Raw genomic sequence first — 9,618 nt, forward strand, 5'->3', positions numbered from 1 at the left:
GATAGATAATTGAGATAGGAGAATTGAGAAGAAAAATGCCAACTTCTGCCACAAAAGAGTTTGAAAAAGGCATCTTTAGGAGAAGGGTCGAACGGAGTTGTTGGAGAACCAACAACGAAAAGAATAATCTTGATATGGTTTTGTGGAATACATCTCAAATTATGAGGTGACAACCTGCCACTCACGGGAAGCAGAATGGATTGATATGAACAAGGAGACGAGAAACTTATTTCACCGGGAGGATAAATGAAAAACTTAGGTCATTTATAAGCACCATAAATAGCAACAATCCTTAGGGAAAGCTTTAGGTGAAATATAACCCAAGATAACTCCAAAGAAGAGATTGATTGGTTGACAAGAAGTCTTGAGCGAAGAGAAAATGATGGATTTAGATATGTCACTCTTGAAAACTTGTGAATCATGAAACACGAAGGGAAAATTATCAACAATGACATAACACCACCTTAAAAGATAAGAGGGGGAAACAATTGCACTCCGGATTACAAGAAGAAGAATGCTTGAACTCCTCTGAAAAGAATCTTGATGAACACTTTGAGAAGAAATTGAATCCTTGATGAACCATCATGTAGAACCTTCATGAAGAACTCTGGTAAACAAAGGAATGAAAAGAAAGAGAAGTTGGAAGCACAAAGTGAAACCTTGTACCGATTTAGATGAATCTCCGTGGTGAAATAATTGAAGAAAAAGGTTGGAACTCCCGGAAAGAAAGTTGAGCAATTGAAAACGAGAATTTGATTAGCCTCTGGAATAAGGGATTAATCACTTGGATGAACAAGAATAAGAATTATGTTATGCTTATCCTTCACCAATTTAAATTGATGACAAGCTACGGATTTGGCATACTACTTATTCTCGTAGAAAGGATTAAGATAGATATGGCGCCAACTTGAAAAGGTCTTCAACGAACCACCGATGGAATCGAAACAACGAATGAGTTGATATGATAAGGAAGGAAAAGAAATCTTAAATGAACCACCGTATGAATTGGAAAAGAATGAAGTAAAAGATAAAGAATCACCGGGAAGAATTAGAAAAACAAATGAAGATACTTGAAGGAATTTGATACATGAGAACGAAAAAGATCACGAGATGATAAGAGAAAACTTGAATGATGCACCGGTAAGATTTGAAGAATGATAGCTGAAAGCTGAGAATGAGTAACCTGAATTGATGGACTCCGGATAATCAAACTGAGAAGACTCTTGAATTGCTCCGGATGGGTGAAAAGAAATTCTCACAACCGAAACAATTATGGGAGGATGGCAGAGAATGGGGCAAGATTTAAAAGAAACTCTTCTTCGGTCTTCAAAATCTGAGAATGACGATGAGAAACACCCCCAAATTGTTGAGATACTCCGGGATGAAAAATGGAAGGTTGAGCCAACGATGAAAAGAATTTAACCGATCTTGGAGAAAGACATTTGACTGATGATAAATCATTCTTACGTCAAACTTTTAGAAAAGAATTTGAGAATAACTCCGGAAAGATTAGAAGAATCAGGTAAGATCCTGGGAAAAGACCTATGGGTTAGGGCCCACTCAAAAGATACACCGTTGAAAAGATTTAAAAGAGAGGTTGCACTGGTTGAATTAAATGGCTAGAATGAGATAACAATCTCGAAAGAGCTTGATAGGATTACGAAAGCAGAGTGGAAACACGAATCTTCTGAGATTTCTTGAGCACTCCGGAACAAATGAATAGCGAAGAGTGGATGATTATGAGGTGCACCGGTATGATTAAACTTCTGAAACGAGGAAAGGATATGATCAACACCAAAAGCTTGAATTGAATCCACCGGAGAAGAAAGAGAATGAATAAAGATGAACTTGAGGCTCCGTTAGGATCTTCGTGAGGAACACCAGATAATAACATCTAACATATAAAGCCTCCTAGAGGGGTAGTCACAACGAAGGCCTCGAGCGCACGGTACCACGAGAGAGAAAAAAACACCGCACCGCGCCGCGCGTGGGGGGTGCAGCGCACCACGCGAAGGAAAAAAACCACCGCGCCGTGGTGAGCCCCGCGCCCGTACGCTTTCTCCTCTACCCCCCTCGTCTCCAACCCTAAAATCTTTTCCCCTACATCCGCTCATCCCCTCCACTCCCTCGACAACGGTGGCGGCGGCCCCCTCTGGTGGCGGAGGAGGAGGGGGGAGATGGTGGCGCGGCGGCGACCTTCCCCCCTCGTCATCCTGGATCCCATCGGACCCGAGGCGTGCGGGCGCGGCGGCGACCTGCAAGGGAAGGGCGACGCTCGAATCGATCCAGCGCCATGGATCGTTCCCTGCGGGAGAAAGAGAAAATGAGGGAGAGAGAAGGAAGGAGAGGAAGGAGAAAGAGAGAGGAAAGAGGAGAGGGAGGTGCAGCATTAATCGACGGCTCGCGTGGTGGTGCGGCAGACGGCGGCCTCAGCGGGTGTGCGACGACAGGAGGTTCCCAAGCCAGCTCGGACCGTTGTTACCTCTTCCTCGCCGCCCAACAGGTCGCCGTGCTGGGGGAGCAGGGTAGCATCGGGTCCACAGGCTGGGGTGGAGGCCTTCCCAACTCAGACTGCGCGTCCTCCTCTTTGCCGCGTCATCGCCCTGGTCAGCTGAGCACCAACCCGACGGCTCCGGCATCCGATGCCAACACAACGAGGTGAGCTTCACCAAATACTCTCTCTCTCTCTCTCTCTCTCTCTCTCTCTCTACCTATCTCTTCATGCAGCCTCCTCCCTCTCTGTAATCTTTCGAGATTGATTTTGTTTCCAGGTTATACTCCAATCAAACATGTGAATATTTACCAGAGTGCTTCAAGATCGATTTGATGATCCACTACCGCTCTGCTGTTGGGACTAATTTGGATGGGAATGGTGATTTGATGGTTGATTATGATTACCTGGTTCTTGCTCTTGGAGTTACTGTGAATACATTCAACACTCCTGGTGTGATGGAGCATTGCCACTTTCTGAAGGTAAAATCCTGATTGGCATTGTTTGTCTCTTTACTGTTCTGCTATTTCTCATGTTTAAATCCTGAGATGTAAGTTACAGTTTAATTTCCTGCAAACTCTTGAGATATATGGTATTTGTACCGTGCAGTATTAGTCATATCTTGTGCTTACAGCCTCACATTGTAAATGTCAGGTAGTGGAGGATGCCCAAAAGATTCGGAAGAGCGTGATAGACTGCTTTGAAAAGGCGTCACTTCCTAACCTCAGTGAAGAGGAGAAAAGGAAGATCCTTCACTTTGTGATTATCGGTGGTGGACCTACTGGGGTTGAATTTGCTGTGGAGTTGCATGATTTTCTTGTCGAAGATCTGGTGAAGCTATATCCTGCAATTGAAGAAAACTCTCAACTCCTACTTGCGCTCCGCCTCTTCCTCCTTTTCATCGCTCAATAGGAGGCAGCTCATCTGGCCGTGCAGCAGACCACGTCCTGAGCGGGTCGGTGACGGCGGTTGCAGCTGGTGCACGATGGCGATTCCAACGACAACAGGAATCTGCAACTTGTTAGACTTCTTTGCAACCCCAACAAGGCCCTCATCTGCTTTGTCTACATATATGCATGATTTCTATGATTGGAATCAGATAGCACTAACTATGTGTCAGACTGCTAATATTTATTTGCTTGATGATCCTTGAAGCGCACTCTACGCTCATACATGATCCCACATATTCTAGGTATAATGATACTATCTTTAGTGTTCTGTTCACGGGAATTTGACAAGTCACTGCTTAAGATTTCTTAACTTTTGTACAGATGCTTTCTTGAGGCTTTGGCTAAAAATCTGTGGTGTACGTCACTCATCAGGTTGAGTTTTTACCAGTTGCTGATCTTATTATTCTGGTTATATTGTCATGAGTAAAAAAAATAGTGCACTTCTTTTTGAGGAATCTTCATGCATATTTGTTGCATCCTTACAAAGTAATTGTACTTTAGGTAACTCTGACGGGCTAATGCCTTAAGCTGGGACATACAACAAAATACTTATTTTATGGGAGGAGTTTATGGAACTGGGTAGTGCTCATCAGGATGCTCTTGCAGCAATTGACACAATCGATGTGGCTAATGGAGCCAGTGAGTAACCTTGCCACCCTTCAGTATGGTCAGTTTTAATATATACTACAATTTCTGTATGCAAGAGTGACCTTCTACTGTTCTAAATGTAGTGTTCCGTTTAAAAAGAAATTCCATGCGAAGATTTAATGTGTACGATCGAACTATCTTTAGTTTATCAAGGTACTCTTTCTAATATTTTACTGTAATAGCAGGTTTTAGCCAATATTTAGTATTGAGGTGTTGATGACAGCAAATACTATCCTGCTTGTCTGTTTTCTAGACGTGTTTCTATATGCTTTTCAGTTGTTAGTTGTGATACTTTTTATTGTCTTTCGAAATTAAGATGTGCTCTGTATATGTGATGATACTATATACTTTCTATAGTTATTGAACTATATACCATTTTTTTATTTATGCTTATGGAGTGCTTAGTTAATTGCTTGCAAGTAGATTTTATAGATACCAATAGAAATAATAACTTGGGATTTATTTCTGTTCAACCTCTGTGATCTAGATGAGCAAAGCAACAACTTTGGCTTTATTTCTTTGTGATGTAGATGAGCAAAACAGTAACTTGGATTTTAATTCTGTTCTCTATGATGTAGATTAGCAAGATTTTTAACCAACAAAGTAATTTATTTTAGTATGGTTTTGTCACTATGATTGGTAATATGAAGTTTATTTATTCTAGGTTCCTATCTTTAGACAGTCACATCCACGTTCGTACTTTTAGAATAGTTGTTGCAACGGGGAAGAGCATTTCTGCAATAGCAAGATATCAGGACCCAATGGGCATAGGCCGAACCAACCACCATCACTATTGCTTCAGGATTAGATAGCCAACTTCCACTCATGAGGTGAGTTTGCTTACTCTACTTTCAGTGTACTGTGCAGATATGTTGGTTAGAAATTTTGCTATGTGCCTGTCAAGTTGATTAGATATGAAAAATATGCTCTATAATACCCACATAATACTTGTTTAAATTGGCTTTTCCCTGGTTCATCAGTGCACACATGAAACCGGTAATAAGAAGAGAATCACCTGATTTTTTTATAGTCTATTTTAGTAAGCATGTTCATAATATTAGGATAGTTTAATTTGAGAACAATTGGCTGGAGGAACGATGTAATTTGATACTCTGTTATGTTGATCTCCAGAGAAATTTGGTTTTTGGTTTTTCATTGATGTACGTTAATCTGTTGTGAATCTTGTTTGCTTGCACCAATTATATGGGTAACAATTAGAGGGGAACTTTTGGAACTCATACATTCTATTTCAGTTAATGTTCAAAGCAACTTTCCTGTGTGAATCTGATAATCTCACTGAAACCTGTGTTTCATTGTGTATATTCAGCCTGTCGAGTCAAGTTTCAGACTGATCATGTATCCCCTTGATATTCACTGGATGGAATCCCCTGTTTTACTCAAACTGAACCTTCTACAAACATCGGAAAAGCAACAGTAGTAAAGATGGACAGAAATTCCAAAAATAAGGTTAGTTCTTTTTTGTTCTGTATCATTCTCTTTACCGTTCCTTTTGGTACTACACTCCAAAAAAGAGGCAATCGGAAATATTTAGGTCCACTGAAAAGTAATTCTGGAGCTCGCAGAGTTCTCATTTTTCAGATTTGCAGTAGTATTCGCTTTTGGTTTACATGATATTGGTTGTATCTCCCTGACAACTGCTCTTCGGTTGGTGTAGGTGTTTTTTATGGATGTAGCTGGTTGCGATGAAGCTAAACAAGAAATAATGCTATCACTTATTACCTTTGTCCTTCAAATTTGAGTATAGGCCTGCGAAATAATGAATATTTGTGTCTCATTGCTCCAGCATGGTCAATAAAGATATGTTGACCCAGGAAATGTGGGTTTATCATAGGTCCTACTGTATACGTTGATATATGAAATATGACATTTCCGGTTATATGCTATCACTTATTACCTCTGTCCTTTGCATTGAGTATAGGCCTGTGAAATAATGGTGTATTTGTGTGTTGATTCGTCTGTTTTCCTTCATGTTCTGGTTCTAAGGTACCAGGACAGACCCAGAGTTATTTGTAAAAAAGTGCTTTCCAATGTACCAATATTTTGTATCCTTTCTAATGCTTAAAAAAGAGGCGAATAATTCTTTTAGAATATGTAATATCCGACATGTGTAACGCACCTTAAGAGACTACTAAGTTATCCTGTATAATTGGCACGCCCTACTTTTGTAGTAATAAATATATCATGTGCTGCTCCATACAGGTGATACATTGCATTTACCATAGTATTTGATTACATATGATAACATAAAATCTGTTTTTTCCTTAGCGGTTCGGCACACTTAGTGCATAGAAACAGAGTACATGCAAATTGATTAGATGCATTAGTTAAGAACACTGATTTTTTTTTGGAAAGCTTCATCATGACATCGATATTGGTTTCGCCTTACTGCCACTCAGAGGTTGGATGGAGCATCGAGGATTTCAGGCTTGGGGTGGCCACGTGTTGCAGGATAGCAAGAAGAGTTGGATGTGTTCTGCAGAGACCAGGTGATCAATGTCGTTGCCGCCAGGTACCTGAAGTACAACACTTCTAAATTTGGTCATTTATTTATCCTCATAGCTGGTTCAGAAGCAGAAGTGGCAGTATAGTGTGCATGCCGTATTGACCTGTTCATGCCAATGGCAGAAGTATCTGATTCATCTGACCTAATTCAAGTTAACTTGAGTGCAGCAGAAGCTGGTTCTGAATAAAAAGTTTTACTTCTGAAGCAGAAGCAGAAGCTGGTGAACTTGGATGTGTTCAGAAGCAGAAGCTGGTTCTATGTCATGAATAAAAAGTTTTACTTCTGAACTTGGATGTGTTCAAATATAAAAAGTTTTACTTCTGAATAAAAAGTTTTAACTTGGATGTGTTCAGAAGCAGAAGCTGGTTCTGAATAAAAAAGTTTTACTTCTGAAGCAGAAGTGGCAGTATAGTGTGCATGCCGTATTGACCTGTTCATGCCAATGGCAGAAGTATCTGATTCATCCGACCTAATTCAAGTTAACTTGAGTGCAGCGGTAGATAAACATTCACAAATTCTACTCCAAGTGGACAGTAATAGTAGTACGTGGGCAGTGTAAAATGTGTTTTTGTTAGTTCAGTGAAAATTAGAGATCAACCTGATGGTACTTCATTTTTATTCTAATCTGCCAAATGCTATTAAGGAAATGAAGTTTCTTCCTCGATCAAGTTATCAGTCCTTGGTTCACTCTTGCCCTTTGCGCTGGATGAGACGGGGAGGAGGAGGAGGAGGAGAGTGTGGGGGCATCTGGAGAGGAGCAAGGGGTGAGAAGTAGCAAGAGGTTCCTTAATAGCATTTGGCAGATTAGAATAAAATTGAAGTACCATCAGGTTGATCTCTAATTTTCACTGAACTAACAAAAACACATTTGCTCCACATTTCCCTTTGCGCTGTCAGTGAAAATGTTATACGTCTTAGCTACCTCTGCTCGCTTTCGATGTTCAGTTCACTACTTTACTGCTCTTTCCTTAATTTCGAGAGGACACAGGAGAGGGAGCTACAATGGCAGGAGAAGAATGCAACGAGGTGCGGTCTTCTGTTCGATGCCAAGGGCCTGTCCGGCAGTGATTTCCTCGGTGAGTACTCCACTACACGCCTTCCGTCGAATCCGGAGAAGAACATTTATCACCACCACCATGCATGTTCTTGGCTTGGCTTGGGGTTCGTCTGCTAATGGAGATTGATCTGATTTTACCTGTACTTGCAGGGATGATCTAGATGATATAACAAAAGGATTATATATGCATTTGTGTGCTTCAGAAAAGGTTACTGCTACATTCAACTTTTCACCAGAAATGATTCGTATATCCTGAAGATGTTGCTAGCGTCTTGAAGGATTACTTATATTTGCTCCCTAATTTCCTGGATTATACGAAGTGAGTTGGATCATCGAGGGTTGGCGAAACTGATATTCAAATTTGTTTTGTTCTTTAGACCAGACATTAGCCCTTTCTCTCTATTTAACATATTTCAAGTTCTCATGTTACATTATACTCCCTCCGTCCCATAATGTAAGACGTTTTTTGACACTAATGTAGTGTAAAAAAAGTCTTACATTATGGGACGGAGGGAGTAGTAAATATTCAATTCACTTCTATTTTGTAGACAGGTCATTAGCCTTTTCTCTCTATTTAACACATTTCAAGTTCTCATGTTACATCAAAAGTACGCTGGTTAGGATGTTTGCAACATGCCGTGTGTTGTAATCTTTGTCCACTGTACATGCACATATTAAATACTTTCATTAGTACTTTTACATATTTCAAGTTCTCATTGTTCAGTTTGTTGGTTTAATAGAGAATGTTCCTGATCCTTACTTTCATAGGTACATTTAGAAGTCACAATAGAGAAGGTTCGTAGCCTTGGCTCCAAAGCTTCAAGCTCTTATAGAAATTAGAACTGAGGGCCTTTTAAAATGAGTCCTGCATAATAGTGTTTTTCAGTAGGATGCAGAATTTTTGTTTGTCTGATCGGCTATCCTTGGTGCTGATTTACGTACTGATTTCATCATCATATGACTACAATAAAGAAGCTGTGTGTATAAATATTTCTAACTGCTGATACTTTGCATCAGTGATTTCAATTCTGTTGGTCCTCCTTAACATTGCTTGGGAATGTGAGGCTTAAAAGTTTCAACCCTGTGCAATGTGCTTCTTGGGTGTGGGTTTGTGTCTGACTAATTAACGGTTCTGTTAATACTGATATGTCCTTGTACATTATATGGGTATTGCAACGCTTGTACTTATAGTAAGTGGAAATTTTTCTCATATGTTTCAATATGTCCCCGAATAATATTAATGTACACTCTTTCAATACATGGCTTACCCTTGGCCTTTACGCCATTGGCGCAACTGGTCATCTAGTTGAAAGGAAAGAAAAAGAGACATCACATCAATAAAATGATACTTGATTGAGATATATGAGTCTTCGGAGAAAACAAGGGAGGGAGGGCAGGAAAAACAAAGGCAACTTGGAGATGGATGAAACAAACAACATTGAGAAAACTTGAGTTGATCTTGCAGATGTTGATCGGATCCACTTGAAGAGAAATACGCCGGTTGAAAAGGATTGTCATGACAATCTCGATAAACAAGAAGGATTAGTATTCACATAGGAATATGAGAACACCATTTGGAAAAGGTATGGAATCAACATTTGACTTCGAAGTAACTCGAATACCACAACTGAAAACAAAACAGAGGATGGTCTTGCAGAATAAGCCGGAACAAACATATGATAGAGATTTCGTCCGAAGTTTTCGTGGTGGGGCCAACACAGGCTCGATCGTACAGCACCATCATGTACAAGGCAGTGCACATGACATACGAAGTGTCCCCGAGTCGGCATAGCCAAGGACTCTTTAAGACACAACAAGACCACTATAAAACTAACCATGGATAGGGGGACCACTAGACGTCGAACCCCAATTTCATATCATGCATCTGTCGGAAATATATCCTAAGAGCTACTTGAATTCCCACTTATAAACTCCCGAAATTTTCCAT

At 40.3% G+C, this 9,618-nt stretch overlaps 1 long non-coding RNA gene across 1 annotated transcript; it reads left to right on the forward strand.

Moving 5' to 3' along the window:
• The first annotated feature begins 2,837 nt into the window (after positions 1-2,837).
• LOC123127517 (uncharacterized) lies at positions 2,838-8,660 on the forward strand. Its single transcript, XR_006462563.1, has 10 exons — positions 2,838-2,973; positions 3,146-3,683; positions 3,763-3,813; positions 3,943-4,080; positions 4,754-4,919; positions 5,417-5,556; positions 5,765-5,926; positions 6,507-6,596; positions 7,602-7,689; positions 7,821-8,660. It is a non-coding gene; the product is annotated as an uncharacterized lncRNA (long non-coding RNA).
• The last annotated feature ends 958 nt before the right edge of the window (positions 8,661-9,618 follow it).

The sequence above is a fragment of the Triticum aestivum genome, chromosome 6A (genome assembly GCF_018294505.1).
Source record: "Triticum aestivum cultivar Chinese Spring chromosome 6A, IWGSC CS RefSeq v2.1, whole genome shotgun sequence".
NCBI classification, from domain to species: Eukaryota; Viridiplantae; Streptophyta; class Magnoliopsida; order Poales; family Poaceae; genus Triticum; species Triticum aestivum.